This window comes from Phyllostomus hastatus, unplaced genomic scaffold (genome assembly GCF_019186645.2).
Source record: "Phyllostomus hastatus isolate PE091 unplaced genomic scaffold, TTU_PhHast_1.1 phas_contig_113, whole genome shotgun sequence".
In the NCBI taxonomy this organism is placed as follows: Eukaryota; Metazoa; Chordata; class Mammalia; order Chiroptera; family Phyllostomidae; genus Phyllostomus; species Phyllostomus hastatus.
The window spans coordinates 10,624,544-10,647,981 of NW_025333530.1; the positions used below are offsets into that span (position 1 = coordinate 10,624,544).

The 23,438-nt window shown below is 38.7% G+C and overlaps 1 pseudogene; it reads left to right on the forward strand.

Moving 5' to 3' along the window:
- Nucleotides 1-59: 59 nt before the first annotated feature.
- LOC123817619 lies at nucleotides 60-17,835 on the forward strand (annotated as a pseudogene).
- The last annotated feature ends 5,603 nt before the right edge of the window (nucleotides 17,836-23,438 follow it).

Here is a 23,438-nt window from a genome sequence, read left to right on the forward strand (position 1 = left end):
GAAGATGGTAGAAGGCCTGAGGCAGCGAGAGCTGCCATGAAGCTCTGGGGCCAGGCTTCATGGCGGGCAGTGCAGTGTGCAGACCTGGGTCTGCAGACCTCACAGAGCATCAGCACAATGGGACAATCTCCTGGGTTTGTGTTCTTGACCTACTATAAGTGGTCCCAGAAAGAGCAGGCGTCCAGGATAAATGCACCAGTGCCCACAGGAAGCAGTAGATGATTACATTGTGGATCCTGCCACAGTTTAATTTGTGCTGTCCCACACATGAAGTTAAACATCTCCATCAAGTCTTCTAGATATGTGTGTGTGTATATATATATGTAACACTCAAGGTCTGTTTCACAAGGATCTTTAAGATTTTGATAATTCTTCCAACATCCTTGACTGTACTCTACCAAACTAACATTAACAATGATTCTTTACGTCTTTACATGAGGACAGTTGGAAAAGCTGTTTTAACCATATATGACTGGGTCAAGGATTGTTCGAATCTGCCCTAGGTAGACACTAATAAGATAAATATTTGCAGTGGGTCTGGTTTGGCTGCTCTTTAGGAAACTGATGCCAGCAACTACCCAAGGTCATAGTTTACTCTGTGATGTATAGATATATGAATTTTAATTTTGTTTTGTCACATAGATATTAATATTTAATATTAATCTGGCATTTTAATGAGATAGACATAATAGATATGCTTGACTTAAAGAACTGAGAGCACAGAAGAGAGTTTGAATGAGTTGTCCAGATTATCCAGTGAGCTTCAAAACAGAGTTGAGACTAAGATTCCTATCACTTTGACCTCTGAATCAGAGAACTTGCCACTAATCAGCACGACTCCAACACATATGGTATAACCAAGTTCTGGTATATTCTATGATTCATATATTTGTTGTCCATTATGCTTAAAATCAAAAGCTCTAAAGCTTGGTAGGAATAAGGTATATGGTCCCCCTTAGTGTGTTCTCTTTGCAGCTAGTGTGAGGTTTCAGCATCATCTTTGATTGGGTAATTTTTTTTCACTCGCATTTATGGACTAAAATGAGGGATCTAAACATGAGAGCTCAGTCAGCTAGAAATATGGAGCCATGATTTTACATATGAAAACATGATTTCATATCATGATTTACGTATGATTACTTGATTTTACATATGATGATCTCCTGGGTTATGCATCTTCAGGGTAAGAGCAGTGCTAACCAGGATCTAAAAGAGTTCAAGCAACATGAGCAGACCATCAACATCAAGCAAAGCAAAGGGCAGATGTTCGGAGATCACTTAGTGGGGACTGAGTTAGGGAAATGGCTTCTGTGGCCTTAGGAATCAAACAGGATGTGCTCCATTGACAAGGAGCTTGCACTGAATGGTAGGAAGTCTCATGTCCTTGGGATCTAAGTATGAGGAGAGGGTCCCTACCCCTGGAAAAATGAGAAAAGATGCAATAGCTCCAAAGACTCCAGATTCCAGCAGTGAAAACATGAGTTGTGTCACCAAGTAATAATGCAGGGTACTGGTTGTTGCAGCTAACCATGTTATTGGAGGAGAAAGGCTAATGATGTGGCACATACCTGTGGTTCCACATTCACTAGTAACAGAGGGTCATTGACTTGGTGCCATTTTTAGGTATACTATGGGAAAATATATGAAGTTCAGATGGCTGCCATGCCCAAAATCCTCTTTGAAAAAGGTGGTTATAAATGTAGCCCTTCCAGTTAGTTCCTCAGCAACACTTACAATCTCTGTGAGGCATTGGAGCATATTGGGGGTATGGGAGGAAGAATTTTTGTTCACCCTCCAAATTCTCAGACAGGATTCTAAAATATGAGAAGCTGTCATGAAACCAGTGACATGTGTTACAAACACAAGTTATGTTTTTATTTGCCGTTAATGTGAAACAACATGTTTCCCATGAAGATGAGAATAAAACACAGAAAAATCATGAGTATCTTGTCAAATGCACCTGACTTTGACATGTCAATGATACTAAGAGTACAAGTATAGGGATTCTTGATTAGGTAAATGAACATGTTTGTTCAGAGAGTGGTGTGGTTGTACTCCTGAAGAACCTAATACATTTGTACAAACTGAACAGGAAAATATGGACATCTGGCAATCTAGTCAGTTTTTGACCAAACTCTGAGTACCAGGCTAACCTGGCTAAGATTTACCTCCAAGACAGAATGAGAAAGAACTTTAAAATTTTGTAAGCAGCCTTGCCCTTTAGCATGACTAAAACTCCTTTCTACTCAGATGCTTTTAGTTAAATGATTGTGAAACGAGTGTATGCCCCTTTTTTTGCCTGTGGAAAATGTAAATAAAATGGAGCAACTTAAATATAGACATTTCAGAATAAATATTCCTTATCATAATATAAATAGATACATTGCTAAAGTGCATCATTTCTCTGCATTAGAACACTGTAGTCAGTGATAGCTTATGTAGGCAAAGTCTTCTGATGAATTCCAAAACTAAGGGGTGAAAACTTGAAGAAAAAAAGAATAGTTTTTCATCAGTACATTTATTAATTAAAAAGTGAAAAACAGTAGCTTTACAGTGGAGAAAATCTACAGACACCAGTGTACCCAAGTGATCAAGATTAATATTACCATTAATAAGACATACCTTTTTTATGAATGTTGTATTGAAAAGAGCATACCACATCAATGGTATTCTTCACAAAAATGCCCACCCTCAGTCCAATTAGCAGAAAACTTTAGATAGAACAAAATTGAGGCACATTCTACAAAATAATTGACTAATAATCTTCAAAACTATCAGGATCATGAAAAACAGTGCAGCACTAAGCAATTATAGAGATCAGAAGAGACTAAAGAGACATGATGGGTTGGGTTCTGAAACAAAAAAAAAGGACATTAGTGAAAAAACTAGTGAAATTCAAATGAAGTTTGTAGTTTAGTTAATAGCCACTAATTACCAAGGTTAATTTGTTGGTTCTGAACATTGCACAATGGTTATACAAGATGTTGTCATTAAATGAAGCTGGTTGAAGAGTATATGAGAACTCTGTCTATTTTTTAAACATTTCTGCAATTATAAAATTATTTCAAACTGAAAGTTTAAAAACCTCAGATGGAGAAAATAACTTATTTCTCCATGAAATGATTAATTTTCTACCATATTATCTACCAAATAGTTAACTAGGAGCAGTGTAGTAGCATCTGGTATCACTAGAAAACCCTGAGGGTAAAGAGGAGAAACTTACATTTATAAATGAATGAGCTTGTCCTAAACTTTATATCCTCCCCCATTGCTACCTATAGGGGCACTAGTGTCATTTTGTTTGGGACAGTACTTCACTATGTGGGGTTTTTCCATACACTGCAGTATGTTTAGTATCCCCAGCCCCTTGCCCAAAATGAGTGTAGTAAACCAGCATCTTCATAGCAACCTCCAATTTCCTTCACCCATTTTCAAATACCACCTTTGGTTGAGAACCTCTAGTTTAGATGATTACTGGGTTTTGTTTTTTTTTGGACCATAAGACACACCTAGGTTTTAGAGGAGGAAAATAGGAAAAAAAATTTGAAGCAAAAAATGTGGTAAAATATTTAGTAATGTAAATAACATAATATTTCACCAATGTAAATGTAAATACAACTCAACAGCAGCATAACAACCATTATTCCTCCCAAATTTGGGGTGGGAGAGTGCATCTTATAGTCCAAAAATATGGTAGATCCCAAGAAGACTGTAGCTGTTGAGAAAAGATGTGTCAGGATGGAGGTACAGAAAAGTCGCTTGAGGTCAGTGTCACATTTTGTGTGTGAGGAACAGAATGGGAAATTGCTGAGGATAGATCAAAACTGGGTCTTAGCACTGAAGAACTCATCTAAGAATCTCTCTTAACTCAATACCAGGGGCATACTTTAAGGCTTGGCCTTTAGCTCATTCTTCTAGGGAGACATTACTGTTGATAATAACAGATAATCACAGAGAAATGTGACCTCACAGGGAAAAATAATGAGACATTTGAAGAGCACAACTGTTACATAAGAAAGCAAAAGGGAAGAGACTACATAGAGCAAGAATTAGAATTAAGCATAATAAATATCATCAGAGAGGGAGATAAAGTATTGAGACACTGATTGTCTAACTGTAAAGCAGAAACAAGCAGTCATAAAGAACTAGCTGAAGACTCTTTGCGTGTGTGTGTGTGTGTGTGTGTGTTTTCTTTTTGGCAGCATGTGTATACCAATCAGTTCATCATAATAATACCTTGAAGATTATTGATCTCAAATACATAAAAACTGAAATAGATAATAGTCTGGTACAAGAGTAAAATGTATACAAAAGTCAAGTTAGTGAGCTGGAAAATCAGGATGAGGAACTCTCCTTGAAATCATCAAGGAGTATGGAGTTGAAAGAATATGAAAAACAAGTTAAAAGATATGCAGCAAAGAAATAAAAATGTCAATATCCATATTTAATAAAAATCCTAGATAAGTAAGGTAAAAACCATGGAAATAGAACTGGAAGGAAGATGGTGGCTTTGTTGGAAGGAGCGTAATCCCCTTCCTCCACGCAGGGGAGAGAAACTCGCGGATCTGTGGAGGAACAGAGCAAAGGGCCTAGGTTATCGCAACATTTATGAAAACAGGACATCAAAAATCATAGCGGACATTGAAAAACCAGATGGTAAGGAGACTGCTTCAGGATAATAAGGGCCCAGGGATCAGCATGGGGACCAGGGAGGTTGCAGCCCCCAGGCCCAGTGTTCCTGGGTCTGCCTCAGGGGACCCTGGAGAGCGGAGTCACCACTCCCTCCCCAGACAACAAGGATTGAGAGGCACCAGGGGAGGCCTTGTTGCTTGAAGGCACAGAGAGGGGAGTTAGACTGGGAGACAGTCACACAGGGGCTGAAAGCACCCACACAGAGCCCTGGGAAGGGTTAGTGCCCCCAGCCTTCGCAATCAAGGGCAGCCTGGCCATGCACTGGTGCCCCCAACCCGGTGAGAGTGTGGTTCTGTGGAAGACCCAGACCCCACAGCCCTGAAATAAGAAAGGGCACGGGTGTTTGCAGGTTTCTGGAGCCTGCGGTGATGAACTTGGGGGAGCACACGCCCCTTTGGGATTCCCAACTCTTGCGCTGTGAACCCAGAAGGGACTCGGTGCTTGGTGGGTTCCTGGAGCCCACAGCGGGGAAATTGGTGGAAGTGTGTACACCTTTGTGATCTCCGGAACTTGCACCATGAATCCAGAAAAGATGCGGGTGCTTCCCGAGAACATAGAGCCCGCCTCGGTGAAATTTAGGGGAAGGGCATGACTCCTTGTGATCCCTAGAGCTTGCATTGTGAATCCGGAAAAGACGCAGGAGTTCTGTGGGGCCCCGGAGCTCAGGAGACCATGGCAGTGAGCTCCAGAGAGCGTGCTTGGTGTTGGGAAGAAGGAAATTAGGAACTAAATGTGACCTTAGTAAACAGGGACCACATTGTAGCTAAAAGGACCTAATAAGGGAGACAGAGTGCAGGATATAGTTAAGTGAACTAATAAGGAAGACAGAATGCAGGATGTAGTTAAACAAACACCCTATGTCGGGCAGATGCTCTCCCCTGGGTAGGCTAGATAAGCAATGTTTGTTTAGTTTTAAAAATATGAATTTTACCCTGTTTCCACACGCGGTCTCTGTAAGCAAATAGCTAACTGCCACATCAGCTTCTGTGATAATGCTTGCTTGCTTGCTCGTGCCAAAAACCCTATATAAGGACCTAACTATAAGCGCTCAGGGTGACTCTCATCTGCAGCCCTTGTGGGTACTGTGTCTCTGGACACTCTGAGAGTTTGCCCCTGCACAGATTAAAACTTGGCCAATAAAGTAACATCTTTGAAACCCTGAAAGTCTCCGAAATTTGTTCTTACGTTTGCTGGATGCTACACTTGGGAGCATCCATACCCACACCCAGGGTCCTGCAGGGAGAAATGGGATTGGCTCTGGGGAGAGCGTGCTGCTAGCCCTGGGGGCAATACTCGAGAGACTGAGTTCTGACTGGGAAGAGTGAAAAGCATTCCAAACACGCCCCTCAGTCTGCTAAAGCCAGCAAGACCAGAAAAACAGGTTTGGCCAGTTAGAAACCAACAGGAGGGTTTTTTTTTGTTTGTTTGTTTTCTGTTTTTTTTTTTTTGGCTGTTGTTTGATTTTATCTTTGTTTTTTTTTAAGTGACTTTTTATTTTTTAATTCTTATTATTTTTATATCTCTCAATTCCTTATGTTTCTGTTCCTTTCATCCTAGTATTATTCCTTCCACTCCAAATTTATCTCTCCTGCACTCCATCTTCTGCTCTTTTTTTCCTTTTTTTTTTGAGCCTGCAAGTTACTGCAAATTCGTATTATCTTTTTCTCACTTTTCTGACATTTTTTATTTTAATGGTATTTTGGTATTCTTTTTCTTTCTGTATAATCTTCTTTGCTTGGCTGGTTATACTGTAGTTTAATAGGTTCCCCCTGTTATCTCATTTACAGTGTGTTGATAATTTACTGTCCTTTATTTGTGTTCCATTAGTGCACCTCTCAAGGTTCCATACTCCTTATTCTTGTTATCTAGATCTCATAGATTCTGCTACATGGTTGTTACTTTAATATTACTGTAAATAAGACCTAGTTCATACAATTATAAATACTACACAACATCCCTCTTCTGATCTCAGCCCACTTTGCAATTTTCTGAACTATATTATTGTGGGGATTATCTCTATTCTTTTACACACTACTCCTATTTACTAATCTTTATTCCCACCCTACCTCAGAATCTGACCTCCCACAGCCTCACAGCTCCATCCTTTCTAAAAGGTGGCTAGTTGGGTAGAAGATCACAGTTAACACTATATGTAGCCAAAGGATCTCCCATCTCTTCTCTACTGGCTGCTACTGTAAATATCACAGAATACTGTCTTGCTGTCTTAACCATTTTGCCTTACCCCTCCAACAGATCACAAAAAAAGTAGGGGGAGGCTGTGAACACCAGGATAAATGAAGGAGACTGCACCACTGGATCTCACAGGTATTCTACCACAGACGTTCACACCATAATCACAGGGTACCAGAACAGATCAATTTAAAAAACAGAGGCTAAAGAGAAGAGTCTCATGAACAATGAGAAGACAAAGAAACAATCCCCAAATGAAGGGGAAGGGAGAAGCCTCAGAAAAAAATGCTAAATGACATAAAGGCAACTCAACTATCAGATATTGAGTTCAAAACAATGATTATCAGGAAGCTCAATGAACTCACAATGAGCTATCAGAAACTACAGGAAAGCTACAATGACCTCACTGCAAACTATATCAACATGAAAAAGGAAATAGAAACTGTCAGCATGAAAAAGGGCCAAGGGGAAATGAAGAATACAATTGCTGAACTGAAGAACACAGTAGAAGGAATGAGAAGCAGGATCAATGAAGCAGAAGACCAGATTAGCGAATTGGAGGACAAAGTAGTAGAAAACACCCACAAAGAGCAAGAAAAGAAAAAAAGACTCAGAAAGAATGAAGAGGGATTAAGGGAAATCCAAGACAATATGAAACATAATAATATCCGTATAATAGGGATACCAGAAGGAGAAGAAGAAGAACAAGGGATCGAAAACCTAGTCGAAAAAGTAATGATGGAAAACTTCCCTAATTTGATGAGAGAAAAAGTCACAGAAATCCAGGAAACACAGGGAGTCCCAATCAAGAGGAACCCAAAGAGGCCCACCTCAAGACACATCATAATTAAAATGGCAAAATTTCAAACAAAGAGAGAATCTTAAAGGCAGCAAGGGAGAAACAGGAAGTAACATACAAGGGAGCCCCAATAAGGCTAACGGCCAACTTCTCAATGGAAACACTCCAAGCCAGAAGAGAATGGCAAGAAATACTCCAGGTAATGAGAACCAGAGGTCTGCAACCAAGGCTACATTACCTAGCAAGGCTCTCAATCAAGATAGAAGGCCAAATAAGAAGTTTCCAAGACAAGAGAAGTCTAAAAGAATACACCTCCACCAAACCAGCTCTGCAAGAGATTCTAAAGGGACTGCTTTAACAAAAGGAAGAAAAAGAGAAAGAGAGAGAGAGAGTGAGGAACACACGTACATAAAAGGCAATGAATAAGTACCTATCAATAATAAACTTAAATGTAAATGGATTACATGCTCCAATCAAAAGACATAGAATAGCTGATTGGATAAGAAAACATGACCCACACATAGGCTGCCTACAAGAGACCCACCTCAGAATTGAAGACCTGCACAGGCTGAAAGTGAAGGGCTGGAAACAAATTTTCCACGCAAATGGACAGGAAAAAAAAAGCTGGGGTAGCAATACTCATATCTGACAAAATAGACTTGCGAAAAAGGGCCATAAAGAGAGACGCAGAAGGTGATTTCATAATACTCAAGGGAAGAATCCAACAAGAAGACATAAATATTGTAAATATATATGCACCCAACATAGGAGCACCCAAATACAAAAAAAAAAAAAATCTTAGAGGACGTCAAGAAAGATATGGACAGCAACACAATTATTGTAGGGGATTTTAACACCCCACTATCAAAAATGGACAGATCTTCCAAACAAAATATTAACAAAGATATTGTGGCATTGAACAATATCTTAGATGAAATGGGCTTTACTGATATATACTGAGCCCTCCATCCCAAAGGAGCTAAATACACATTCTTTTTGAATGTACACGGAACATTTACAAAGATAGACCACATGATAGGACACAAAACAAGCCCCAAGAACTTCAAGAAAATTGAAATCATACCATGCATTTTCTCAGATCACAAGGGACTGAAGCTAAAAACCAACCCCAAGGAAAAAAACCCAAAACACTCAAAATCATGGAGATTAAATAGCATGCTATAAAACAATGAGTGGGTCAAGAATGAAATTAGGGAAGAAATCAAAAATGTTCTGGAAACAAATGAAAAGGAACTCACAACAACCCAAAATTTATGGGACACGGTGAAGGCAGTCCTGAGAGGGAAGTTCATAGTGATACAGGCATACCTAAAAAAGACAGAAATATTTCAAACAAACAACCTAACCCTACGTCTACAAGAACTAGAAGAACAACAACAAAGACAGCCCAGAGCAAGCAGAAGGAAGGAAATAACCAAGATCAGAGCAGAATTAAATGACATAGAGACTAAAAGCACAATTCTAAGGATCAATGAATCCAAGAGCCGGTTCTTTGAATAGATAAACAAAATCCACAAGCCTTAGAGCAGACTCACCAAGAAAAAAAGAGAGAAGAACCAAATAAACACAATCAGAAATGAAAGAGGAGAGATTACAACGATATCACAGAAATACAGAGGATTTTTAGAAATTACTACAAAGAACTGTATGCCAAGAAATGAGAAAACCTAGGTGAATGGACAAATTTCTAGAAAAATATAATCTTCCAAAACTCAACAAAAAAGAAGCAGAAAGCCCTGGCTGGCATAGCTCAGTGGATTGAGCGTGGGCTGTGAACCAAAGTGTCACAGGTTCGATTCCCAGGCAGGGTACATGCCTGGGTTGCAGGCCATAACCCCCAGCAACCGCACATTGATGTTTCTCTCTCTCTCTCTCTATCTCCCTCCCTTCCCTCTCTTAAAAAAATAAATAAATAAAATCATTTTAAAAAAAAGAAGCAGAAAGCCTGAACAATTCAATAACAGCAAAAGAAATTGAAGCAGTAATCAAAAAACTTTCAACACACAAAAGCCCTGGACCAGATGGTTTCACAGGAGAATTCTACAAAACATTTAAGGGAGAGCCAACGTGTATCCTTCACAGTCTATTCCAAAAAATCCAAAAAGATGGGAGACTCCCAAACTCTTTTTATGAGGCCAACATCATCCTAATTCCAAAACCACATAAAGACACAACAAAGAAAGAAAACTTCAAGCCAATATCGCTGATGAACATTGACACTAAAATCCTCAACAAAATACTGGAAAACCACATCCAACAACACATTAAAAATATCATACACCATGAGCAAGGGGGATTCATTCCAGGAATGCAAGGATGGTACAATATTTGCAAATCAGTAAATGTAATACATCACATAAACAAAAGCAAAGACAAAAACCACATGATCATATCAATAGATGCAGAAAAAGCATTTGATAAGGTACAGCACCCATTCATGATAAAAACACTTGGCAAAGTGAGAATAGAGGGAGCATTCCTCAACATAATAAAGGCCATATATGAGACACCTACAGCCCACATCATACTCAATGGGAAAAAATTAAAATCTTTTCCACTAAGATCAGGAACAAGACAAGGCTGTCCACTTTCACCACTTCTATCCAATATAGTACTGGAAGTTTTAGCCACAGCGATCAAACAAGAAAAGGAAATAAAAGGCATCCAAATCAGAAAGGAGGAAACAAAACTGTCACTGTTTGCAGATGACATGATAGTGTACATAGAAAATACTATAGACTCCACCAAAAAACTGCTTGACCTAATAAATGAATTTGGCAAAACAGCGGGATGCAAAGTCAATATCCAGAAATCAAAGGCATTTCAGGACACCAACAATGAAACAGCAGAAGCAGAAATCAAGAAAAAAAAACCCATTTGACATAGCAAAAAGGAAAATAAAATACCTAGGAACAAACCTAACCAAAGAGGTAAAAGACCTGTATTCATAAAACTACATAACACTGAGGAAAGAAATCAAGGAAGACACAAACAAATGGAAACATATACTGTGTTCATGGATTGGAAGAATTAATATCATCAAAATGTCCATACTACCAAAAGCAATTTACACATTCAATGCAAAACCTATTAAAGTACCAATGGCTTATTTCACAGACTTGGAAAAAACACTTCAAAAACTTATATGGAACCATAAACGACCCAAATAGCTGCTGCAATTTTGAGAAAAAAGAGCAAAATAGGAGGGATCACAATACCTGACACTAAACTATACTACAAGGCCACTGTAATCAAAACAGCCTGGTACTGGCATAAAAACAGGCACATGGACCAATGGAACAGAACAGAGAGCCCAGAAATAAACCCAAGTCTCTATGGTCAATTAATATTTGACAAGGAGGCAGCAACTTAAAATGGAGTAAAAATAGCCTCTTCAACAAATGGTGTTGAGAGAACAGTACAGCTACATTCAAAAAAATTAAATTAGAGCACCAACTTACACCATATACAAAAATAAATTCAAAATGGATGAAAGACTTAAATATAAACCGTGACACGATTAAAGTCCTAGAGGAGAATGTAGGTAGGAAAATCTTAGATATTTCATGCAGAAACCTTTTTATAGACATCTCCCCTAGAGAAAGGAACATTAAGGAAAAAATAAATGGCACCTCATCAAAATAAAAAGCTTCTGCACAGCTAGAGAAAATATTATCAAAATAAAAAATGAACCAACTGTATGGGAAAACATATTTGCCAGTGATACCTCAGACAAGGGTTTAATTTCCAAAATATATAAAGAATTTCTACAACTCCACTCTAAGAAGACAAGCAACCCAATTAAAAAATGGCAAAGGACTTGAACAGACACTTCTCCAAGGAGGACATACAGAGGATTCAAAGACACATGAAACATTATTCAATATCGCTAGCTATCAGAGAGCTGCAAATTAAAACCACAATAAGATACCACTTCACACCAGTCAGAATGGCCATCATATACAAAGCAACAAACAACAAGTGTTGGAGAGGTTGTAGAGAAAAGGGGACCCTAGTGCACTGTTGGTGAGACTGCAGACTGGTACAACCACTATGGAAAACAGTAGGGAACTTTCTCAGAAAACTAAAAATGGATCTGCCTTTTGACCCAGCAATTCCACTGCTGGCACTATATCCCAAGAACACTAAAACACCAATACAAAAGAACCTTTGCACCCCGATGTTCAGAGCAGCACAATTTACGATAGCTAAATGCTGGAAGCAACCTAGATGCCCATCAGTAATTGAATGGATCAAAAAAACTATGGCACATTTACACAATGAAATTCTATACAGCAGAAAGAAAGAAGGAGCCCCTACCTTTTGCAACTGCCTGGATGGAACTGGAGAGCGTTATGCTAAGTGAAATAAGCCAGGCAGTGAAAGACAAATACCGTATGATCTCACCTTTAACAGGAGCCTAATCAACAAAACAGAGAAACAAGCAAAATATAGTCTAAGACGCTGAAATAGAGGACAGGCTGACAGTGACCAGAGGGGAGAGAAAGTGGAATTTCAGGGGAGAATGGGAAGGGTTTACAGGAAGAAATTTAAAGGACACATGGACAAAAACTAGGGGGAGGGTTGTAATGGGAGGGAAGTGGGGAGGGATGGTTGGGTGGGCTGGAATGGGAGTAAAATGGAGAAAACTGTACTTGAACAATGGTTAAAACAATAATAAAAAACCCCAAGGAAACAAACAGGGAAACCACACTACTCTCAAGTATTGTACATGTGAAAATAAACACTAGATCAAATACTGGGTCACTATAGAAACCTCAGTAGTTTTTAAATTCATAATTTAAATCTAAATCATAATGAAATTGCAATATATTAACAGTAAATAACAATGAAAGTATCTCATATCAACCATTCTGTAATGCCACCAAATTATACTGGGAGGGAGATATATTACTGTAAATGCAGCTACTAAAATACCAATGAGAATTACTGTCAGACAGTGAGCTAGATGTTCAAGTCCAGAATAGAAAAAGAATAGCCTGCTAAACATGAAGAAAGTAAAAGCAAGGAAATGATAAACCCAGGAAGAGATACTAATAGAAGATGAAACAAAGAAACAAGAGAAATAATCAACAAAATAAAAAGCTAATTCTTGCAATAAAACTAAAAACTGTGCAACTTTTGTGTAAATATAATGAGAAAAATATACAAATAATTAAATTTGGGAATATAGAAAGCTATATACCACAGCTGATACTAGGAAGATTTTTTAAATCATTTGAGAATAATAGAATGACTTTATGTCAATGCATTTGCACAGTCTGACAAAGAAGAAATTTTCAATGTATATAACAACATAATTGATGGAAGAAGAAATAAAGGGATTAGAGAAGATGGTGGTGGAGTAGATGGAAGCTACACTTCCCTGCTCCCAAGACAAAACCAGAATTACCATTAAATTATAGAACAATCAGCCCAAATAACCAACTGAAGACTAGCTGAACAGAAGTTTTATAACCACGGATTTATAGAAGCAGCTGCATTGCAACTTTTAGGAAGGGTGGAGATGCAAATAGAGCTGGTCTCATATGCATGTGTGGCACTTGAGAATCCAGAGGGACATCTCAGTGGCAAAGGAACATGGGGTCTCAGCCCCATTCTGGGCTCCTCAGACTGAAGCATCAGGGCCCAGAAGAAGAACCCACATAACATCCTGCTGTGAAAATCAGCAGGGATTCTGTCCTCCAGGGAGAGACAGAAGTCTGCTAGAAAGTCAGGAACCCTCTTAAAGGATCAGCACATAAAATCCTGTGTGTGGCCTCTCACTCTGGGCTTCAGAAGAGGGAAGATAGCTTAGAGGGTTGTGTGGTTTTGGAGAGAAGGTGGAAAGGATAGCTGCCAGAGACCCTTGCTCAGTTTTTCACTCACATCACCCACAGACACCAACATTCCTGGGCTGACCACTTCCCTCTATACAGCATCAGCCTAAGGGAATGCACTAAACCCATTCTCCCCACTGCCTGTGGCCAAGGCCTGCTAGCTTGTGCCATGTGGAGGAGTCTGATGGCTGTTGCCAGACTGGACCCATGGTGCAGACTTTCTTGGAGTGCTCTTAAGAAGGTCTGAGCAGACTTGGGGTATGGGAGATGAATAGGGAAAGACTTGAGTTGTGTGGTTCTAGGGTGACTGTTGCTGGCTCCCTCAAGAGATCCACTAGCCCCATCTTCTTGACTTCCTGTGGCCCTGCCCTGCTGAGCTCTAGCCCTGAGCATAATTCAGCTGGATGCTGACAGCCTGGGCCCATGGTGTAGACTTTCTAGGAAGGTGCTCAAGAAGTCCAGGCAGACTCAGGACTGACAGAGACTGAGTTGTATGGCTCTAAAGCAAGGGCCATTTTCCCCTTGCACACTTGTACCATAGTTCCTGTGCAGAGCCTTCCCTCAACACTTCCAAATATTGGTCTATTTTAGCCTGTTGAACTCTGCTGACCTCATGGTGACAACTTCTTGAGACCTGGCTTTACCGCAAAGGATTGCAGGCCCCTGGCAAGTGGCAGATGGCCAGGGCATATCCTGAGACCAAGCACTGGCACTGAATTTGAATCTGTATCAACCTAATGAACACCCTTCACCCCTATCAGGTGACTCACTGAGAAATTGCCTCATGTAACTCATATACTGCCTGATGCTCTTTCAGTGACTGAGCCTAACAGGCAGTCAGAAGGTGAAGGCTAATCTTCGGGTGATTCATGCCTCTTCCTGACCTGTGCCAGGGCTTGTACTAGTGAAAGCTGACCTTGGTATACAGTGTGGCCTTTCCCACATGCACCCAGGCCCAGCAAAGGCAGACAAAACCTATGGATCACTTTGTAGCTCCAAACAAGTAGTCCAGGGCCAGTCACAGGAAGAGACACAGACATTGGGCTGCACTGGATTCCCCAGCAAGAGGCCCCAAAACCAACACACCCAATGATGGGCTTCAGACCACATCAGAGCACAACCCAATTAGCTCCATAAGTAGCATACCCAAAGGGAGATCTCAGCAGGCACAAGATCCTGGTGGTGTGACAGGACATAGCTGAGCAGTAGCCATTCTTAGGTAGGAGCTGACCAGCAGCCATTCACAGACAGCAGCCTTTCCCAGATAAGCAGTTATCTCAAGGTTGTACATTAACTTTCACTTTCTGCTTCTGTATGCTTGCTTTAGAAGTTGCCTTCCCCCTCCTCCTTTTGCCTTTGTAAAAGAATATAAATCAGCCTCAGTCTAAAACTTGGGGCCCAGAATTTGGAATTTATCTCCTTTGGGTCTGCATGCATGAATAAAACCCCACTTTGCAAACTCCAAGGCCGTCTGAGTCGTCTTTTCCGTAACAGTGGAACAAAGTCTACTTCATGTGATCCACCCCCACACAGCTGCTTGTATACTGTGGTTAGGATCAATCCTTATAGTCAGCCAGCCTGAGGATCAACTCCTCTCATGGAAGGGCAAACAGCAATCAAGGCTCAACTATAACAAGAGGGTATACACAGTCCACATGGAGGGCACACCTGGAAGCTGAATTTGGGTGACCAGAAAGGCTGTGTCACTGGGCCATACAGGCTACTTACTGCATTAGGTCACTCTACCATGACCAAGAGTTGTAGCAGCTCCACCTAATTCATAGAAACAAACACAGAGAGGCAGCCAAAATGAGGAGGCAAAGAAACATGTCCCAAATGAAAGAACAGAACAGAACTCCAAAAAAAAAAACTAAACAAAATGGAGAGAAGAAATCTACCAGAATCAGAGTTCAAAACACTGATTATATTATACTCAGTGAACTTAATGAGAACCTCCGCTTCATAAAAAAGGACCAGTCAGAAATGAAGGATACAGTAACTGGAATGAAGTACATATTACAGGGAAATAATAGTAAAGGAGATGAAGCACAGGATCAAATCAGCAATTTGGAAGATAAGGAAGCAGAGAAACCTCAATATGAACAGCAAACAAACAAACAAATAAAAGAATCCAAAAAATGAGGGTATTTTAAGGAGCCTCTGAGAAAACTTCAAGTGTACCAACATTCATATCATGGGGGTGCTGGAAGGAGAAGAGAGAGAGCAAAGAATTAAAAACATACTTGAAAAAAATAGTGAAGGAAAACTTCTTTAACCTGGTGAAGAAAATAAACATAGAAGTTCAGGAAGCACAGACAGTCCCAAACAAGATGAACCCAAAGAGGCCCACACTAAGACACAATGTAATTAAAATGCTAAAGGTTAAAGATGAAGGGAGAATCTCTCTTTTTTTAAGATTTTATTTATTTATTTTTAGAGAAGGAAGGGAGATAGATAGAGAGAGAGAGAGAAGCATCAATGTGCAGTTGCTGGGGGTCATAGCCTGCAATCCAGGCATGTACCCTGACTGGGAATCAAACCTGCGACACTTTGGTTCGCAGCCTGCGCTCAGTCCACTGAGCTATGCCAGCCAGAGCTAAGGAAGAATCTTAAAAGCAGCAAGGGAAAAGCAGTTAACTATAAGAGAGCTCACATAAGACTGTCAGATGATTTCTCAACAGAAACTTAGCAGGCCAGAAGAGACTGGCATGAAACATTCAAAGTGTTGAAAAACAAGAACCTTCAACTAAGATTACACACTCAGTAAAACTATCATTTAGAATGAAAGGAAAGATAAAGAGCTTCCCATACAAAAAAAAATCTAAAGGAGTTCGTCACCCTTAAGCCAGTATTACAGGAAAGGTTAAAAGGTCATCTTTAAGAAGAAGATGAAGACAAAGATGAAAAAGAAGAAGAAGAAGAAGAAGAAGAAGAAGAAGAAGAAGAAGAAAAGGTAAAAATATCAATTATAAAATGATAATAAATATATATCTATCAACAATTACTTTAAAGAAAAGTAGATTAAATGTTCCAATCAAAAGACATACAGTGACTGAATGGATAACAAAACAAGACACATATGTTGTCTAGAAAATATTCACTTCAGAGTGAAAGACACACATAGGCTGAAAGTAAAGGTATGGAAAAAGAAATTTAATGAAAATGGAAACAAAAAAACACTGAGATAGCAATATTCATATCAGACAAAACAAAGCCTATAATAAGAGACACACTTCCAAACAAAGGCTATAACAACAGGCAAAAAAAGGACCCAGCAGAAGGAACCTAGCAATTCCATTTCTGGGTATTTATCTGAAGAAACCCAAAACACTAAATTTAAAAGGCATATGCATTCATATGTTAATTGTAGTTTATTTGCAGTTCATTTGTAGTTCATTTACAATAGCCAAAGTATTAAAGCAATCTAAGTGTCCACCAATTGAAGAATCAATACGTAAGAAGTGGTAGGTATATACAATGATATTTGACTCAGCCATAAAAAATAATGAAATCTGTACTTGAACAACAATTAAAATTAAAAAAAGAGAATGAAATCTTGCCATCTGCAACAACATGGATTGACCTAGAAGGTATTGTGCTGAGTAAAGTAAGTCAGGCAGAGAAAGACAAATGCCATATGATTTCATTTGTATGTGGGATCTAATGAACAAAACAGGGTGTGTGTGTTGAAGGTCACAGCCTGCTCACAGTGGAGCTCTCGGAGTATGTGCAGAAAGGCTTCCAGGTACTGGCCGATCCCGACTCTTTTGACTCCAATGCCTTCTCCTCCTGGAGTTTTCCAGAAGCTGCTGGATGCCCAGGCAAATGAGGCCATATTAGATCACCCAGACTTGAAACATACTGACCCAGTGGCTTTAAAACACTGTGATGCAGCAGTTGTGACTTACATAGTGGAAGCAGGAAAGCAAAGAGCTGACAAATAGACTCTAAGCACCTATCTAGAGGACAGTAAATTTGATAGAGAGTGAACAGAACTGTTTTGCATGGAATATCAGAATAACAAGGATTCTCTTCCCAGAAATTCTACTGGGAAGTATAGGCAGATCTCCCCCTCATATAACTTTTGTTTCTTGGTGTTTGGAGTATCAGATAAAGACCAATCAACTTCATAAGATATACAGACCTGCATATTTGGTGACCTTAAATGTAGAGAACACTGATTCCTGATCCCACTCAGAAATTAGTTTTAGTTGCAACATGGAACAATTACAGGACTTAGTGGGGAAACTTCAAGATCCTTCAAAAAGCCTGGAAAGAGCAACTCAATTGTAACAGGGAAGTTAGTGGTCCGCCCAGGGTCTAGAAGACCAGGAATTTCTTGCTGTTGGCAGAACCATTAGAACCATCATTTGTGTGAACTGGATATACTCCTTTTATACAAAAAGAAGATCCTTTTTGGATTTATGTTGTTCATAAACTTCGACGATTTTTTTTACATTTGTGAAAGAGTTAAGAGGGAAATTCTGCCTAAGTATTTGAATCTTTATTAATTGTACATTGATCAATTTTGACAAAAGGAAGTAGACAGTATTTACATTCTGAATAAATAAGTTCCCACCAAAATAAATAAGTAAATAAAATAAAAAATAAACAAGCAGAACAGAAACAGACTCATAGATGCAGAGAACATTTCGACAGTTGATAGATGGCAGGGGGGTTGGGAGAATGGGTGAAAAAGGTGAAGGGATTAAGATGTACAAATTGGCAGTACAGAACAGTCATGGGGATGTAAAGTACAACATAGGGAATATAGTCAATATTATTCTAATAACTGTTTGGTGTCAGATGGGTTCTAGATTGATCTGGATGATCACTTTGTAAGTTATATAAATGTCTAATAACTGAATTGTTATTGTAACAATAACAATTAGGTGTTATTAGGTGTCTAATAACGATAACTGAATTGTTATTAGACACCTAAACTAATATAATATTGTATGTATGCTCTCATTGAAAACAAAAATAAATACTTAAAAAAATAATACCTACCCTAAGCACCAAGTAACTCCAGAGATATGATGAACTTTAGGTCACCATAGCAAAACGAAACAAAACAAAACAAAACAAAACAAAACAAAAACACAAACGCAGCTCAACTCCTGACTAGGTTAAGTGAAGCTCTCCTACTGATGGCCTGGGAGAAGAAATGTACCATTTTTATGCCTAATATAATTTATTTTCATTTACATTGTTCTAAAATTTATTTATGATAATAAATAAAAATGATTAGACATAAAAATCAATAAAAAATAATCCTCAGTAAAGGACTAAGGCAATCAATAAAATCAGAGATAATCCAGATGTTGGAATTATCTGACAGACACAGTTACAGAGATGAATTATGCCTTTGCTGGCTTTGATGGTTAATTTTATGTGTCAACTTGACTGAGCTAAAAGATGCCCAAATAGCTGGTAAAACATTATTTCTGGGTGCATCTGTGATGGTGTTTTTAGAAGAAATTACCAATCTAGGTAAACTGATAAAAGAAGATTGTCTTCAATCCTCACCCATGTGCGTGGATATCACCCAACTCACCGAGGGCTGGGAGAGGATAAAAGCTGGAAGGGGTTAGAATTTGGTTTCCCTGTGTGAGCCAGTACATCTGTCTTTTCCTACTCCCAGACTTCAGTGCTTCTGGTTCTCAGGACTTTGGATTTGGTTGATATACATATTCCCCCCAAACTCACAATCCAATTAAAAATGGTTAAAAGTTGCCCTGGCTGGCATAGCTCAGTGGACTGAGCGTGGGCTGCAAACCAAAGTGTCGCAGGTTCGATTCCCAGCCAGGGTACCTGGCCTGGGTTGCAGGCCATAAACCCCAGCAACTGCACATTGATGTTTCTCTCTCTCTCTCTATCTCCCTCCCTCACTCTCTAAAAATAAATAAATAAAATCTTAAAAAAATGGTTAAAAGTTTAAACATATTACCAAAGAAGATATAGTATAGCAAATGACTATATAAAAAGTTGCTCAACATGATTACATTAAGGAAATAAAAAGATGAAATACTACCATTGGCAACAATATGTATTGATCTTGAGAATATTATGTTAATTAAAATAAGTCAGTCAGAAAAACTAAGAGCCATGTGATTTCGCACATAAGTGGGATATAAAATTGAAACTCAGAGACACAGACAGAAGCATGGAAGGGGGTGAGGAGGTGGTGGTAGAGGGAAGATGATTTGCCTAAGGATGGTGGGCACATAATGCAATATACAGATTATGTTATCATATCATAGTAATATACACCTAAAACCTATATAACCCTATAAACCAATGTCACCCCAATAAATTTAATACAAAATTAAACAAGCGCCATCTTTGTTGCTTTTAGAGAAAGATAAAAGATACTCTGGAGTGATATTTCAAAAAAAAATGTATTTCAAAGGACATCTGTTCCTTGCTAGATTGTATGCTCTATTAAGGGAGAGACCATGTCTATCTTGTTCACTACCATTTGTCCAGATTCTTGCATAGTGGTACATTGTGGGTGCTAAATAAAGGCATGTTGAATCAATAAATATACGGAAGGGAAATAGAAAAATTATAAAGAGATGGTACTACACATCTATTACAATGTTTTTTAAAAAGCTGACAGTACCAAGTGCTGACAAGAATGTGGAGCAACTGAAACTCTCATACATTGCTGGTAGAGTATGCAAAAATGGTGCAGACACTGTGGAAGACAATATGGCAGCTTCTTATAATGTTAAAATAGATTTTCCATGTTACCCAGCATGACCACCACCCAAGAAACATGAAAACTGTTCACAGAAAAACCTGTACATGAAGGTTTATAGAGTTTTTAATTGCAATTGCCAAAAACTGGAAATAACCCAAATGTCTTTTAACTGGGCAAGCAAACTAGGATACATCTATATACATTCTACTCATCAGTAAAAAGAAACAAACTACTGATAGACACATAACATGTGTAAATCTCTAATGCATTATGCTAAGAGAATGAACCATGACTAAAATAGCTTATATGACATTTTGCAAAGGACAAAACCATGGGGACAGAAAATAGATAAAGCGGTTACTAGAACTTGGGGGTAGAAGCAAGGATTGACCACAAAGGGACATGAGATAATGTTTTGGGTGATGGAACTGTTCTACATCTTGATTGTGGTAATGGTCACATTACTGTCAAAACTTCATAGAATGGTATACTAAAAATGGTAAATTTTGCTGTATGTAGATCATACCACAATATTGATTTTACAAAAACCTGGACAAATTGTCATTTTCCATATTTGCTCTTGTTATAACTGTTCTGCATACCACATATGCAAAAGAGCTCCTTGCAGATATAGCTTCCTTATAGGGACAAACATAACTTTGTACACACTTAAATACATGGTGTCATGTATTATCTTACATCCCCATTTTCAATATAAATTAGAGTTTTATAGATATATAAAATATATTTGCCATACTTTTCCCATTTTTTATTAAAATGATATTACTCTGGCAAAATACAGAACATAATATCTACTTATAAGATAATTTAAAAATGTTTGCTATTCTCTAAAATGTTCTTTTAACTGGTTATATGATGAATAATTTGAAGTGCTGATTTTTCTCTCCAATAATCTCTCCACTTAGAATGTTGCAGTAATAGCCCTGGCTAGTGTGGCTCAGTGGGCACATGCCTGGGTTGCTGGCCAGGTCCCCAGTTGGGGGTGCGTGAGAGGCAACTGCATGTTAATGTTTCTTTCTCTTTCTCCCTCCCTTCCCTTGTCTCTAAAAAAAATAAGTTAAAAATATCTAAAAAAAAGAATCTTGCAGTAATAACATCTTCATGCTCTGTTAACAAAAATGTATGTCCTGAACTTGTTTAAAGTTTAAAAAATTATGAACATAGTACATGTTTTTTTTTATCTCATTGAAGGTCACACTTTACTGAGGGTTATTTCGGTACTCAAGATATCAGTTCTAAAAATGAAGAGTTTGAAAAGTCTGAAGATCTCAAAGCATTCAAAGAGGTATGTGATATTACCTTGTAAAATATTACAACAACTTTTCTGAAGCCCACACAGTTAATACTGAGTGTTATTTAGTAGGACATGGAGAGCTAGAACTGATTGCTGGGGAGTCAGTGTAGGTAGGAGATAGTTTGGAAAAAATTCACAAGCTGCAGTCAGAAAGGCAGAGGGAATAGGTGGCAAATGTCAAGGTACATTCAAGTTCAGAATCCAGGACTCAGAGAAAGGCTAAGACTATCAAAGTTAGAAGCTCCTCCTTGGAATTGTCCCCTTCTACATCATATCGCTCTAGCTAAAGATATTTATTGAACATCGACAATGCACTAAGACATTTACTTGCCCTAAACCACTTATCTGCATGACAAACCTGTGTGTTATTATTATTCTCATTTTGCAGGAGAAGAGGCTAGCTAGCAGTAGGGTCAGGAATTGAACACACCGTTCTGATTCCAATGTCCCTACTTGTTTTACAAATCCTGAATCTTATGAGAACTACTCAGCATTCAGGCTTATTTGGCACTACTGCACTTTCCCCAGATTTCTGAAGACTCTCTACATCTTTGGACAAATGAGCCACTCTTTCCACTGGCCCTGTCTCTTTTCTTTACGATTTGTAGTACATTCTAGATCTCAGAAAGGAATGTGCTACAAATCGTAAAGAAAGGAGACAGGGCCAGAAAGGAATGGCCCTCTCTCTCTAAGGCCCTTATCACTTCCCACCTTTTCTCCCCTAAAGCAGGTTCACTTGTATTTACTTGATACACAGCAGTATTTTCAGTTTTACAACATTCCTCACTTGTCTGGAGATATCGTCAGTCTTTTTTTTTTTTTTTTTATTGTCATAGTCCTTACTGTGAAAGTTCCACAGCTTGATGATTACCCTGAACTTGGAGGCAGGGAAAAAAATTCCCCTAAAAATAATTTAATTGTGTTATTATATCAAGATTTCAAATGTGTATACTCAGATCAGTTCTGATTGTTTTCATCTATGGACTTTCAAACCAAAGGTATTTGTTTTTTTTTCCAGAAATCATAACATGGTATAACTGAAATTGATCAGACTGGTAATTAAGAGACTTGTTTTATCCTAAATTCATTGTTCAAAAAACTATTTAGTCTTTAGTAAATCATACAAGGTCTCTGTCCTTGTATGAATACCTGTCCAGAAGGTATTCAGCCATGTAATACGAAGAATTGAAACATTTATTGAAGGAGATACAAGATACAAGAAACATTATACAAAGGACAAAGTCCTCTTCAAAGTAGGCACATTGGACCTCACACAGTTCAGTTGTCATCAGCTGCCCTGTTGTATTTTCCTGAATCTTATCAATGGTCTGAATCTTCCCTTTCAAAGGTTATTTTAGTTTTGGGAAAAGCCAGCAATCTCAGGGCACCAAATCTGGGCTGTAGGGAGTCTGAGTCACCTGGGTGATTTGATATTTTCCAAAAAAAATCTCTGCATGAGACATGATCCATGAGTAGCCATGTTGTTGTGATAAAGCTGCCAATCACCCAGTTGCCCATATCTGTGGCCTTCTGAATCATCTGAATAGTTTCTGTAGAGGAATGGTCAAGCTTAACACAAAATCTAATGCAGATTCATTAGTCAGTCAGTCATTTTGAATGTGATGGCCACATAGTACACACACTCACTCAATGGCATCTTGCTGCCTGCACTGACCAGTACAGTGAAGTCATCGCTGTTCACACATGCCCATTCCAGTCCACTTTCCTTGGCTGCAAGCTTACATCAATGTCACGCAAACCATTCCCATTGTATTAACAATGGTTGGACTTTTCCTGGACGGACCTTGTACAACCACTTGGAACTTTGGTTTCTTGATCTGAAAAATGAAGCACAGTTTCACTAAATAATTTCTA